A 591-nucleotide genomic window follows, 5' to 3' on the forward strand; every position below is an offset into this window, starting at 1 on the left:
AAAAATGATTGGTAATTCTTAAATTTGGTAACTTTATTTTGAACTTTAAAGTTCACTGAGAAATGCAAATCTTTTCAGTGATTCATTCAGTATATTGTTATCGGAAAAAAATATAATGATGCACTTTGAAATTTGTACTTTTTTTTTATTAGAGAATTATTTAATTTAAATGATTTTATAATAATAACTAAATTAATAAAATAAAGTAATTATCAGTTGAATGTAAACCTATTACAGGTTTCAAAAATTATTTCTATTTATGAAAAAAAGTGCGCAACTACCCGGAATCCCTGTGACTTTTCCACTGAATAGCAGGGTTCCACGAAACACCCTTTGGAAACAGCTGCTAAAGCAATCACTTCAGCGTGGATGGAGATTAAAGACTTGCAGCACACTGCTTTCAATAAACATTTGCACCTCTGCATAGCTGCTAGCAATTTGTTAATTAAATTTGAATTTTGTTATCTATTATAAATTAAATTTATTTGTTGGTGAATTTGCTTTTATTATTATTTGTGATTATTTATTTTTTAATAAAGTTCTCTTAAAAATTATTTGTCCGTTTTTTTTTCCAGACCCTGCAAGGGTTCC

This window comes from Parasteatoda tepidariorum, chromosome 8 (genome assembly GCF_043381705.1).
Source record: "Parasteatoda tepidariorum isolate YZ-2023 chromosome 8, CAS_Ptep_4.0, whole genome shotgun sequence".
NCBI classification, from domain to species: Eukaryota; Metazoa; Arthropoda; class Arachnida; order Araneae; family Theridiidae; genus Parasteatoda; species Parasteatoda tepidariorum.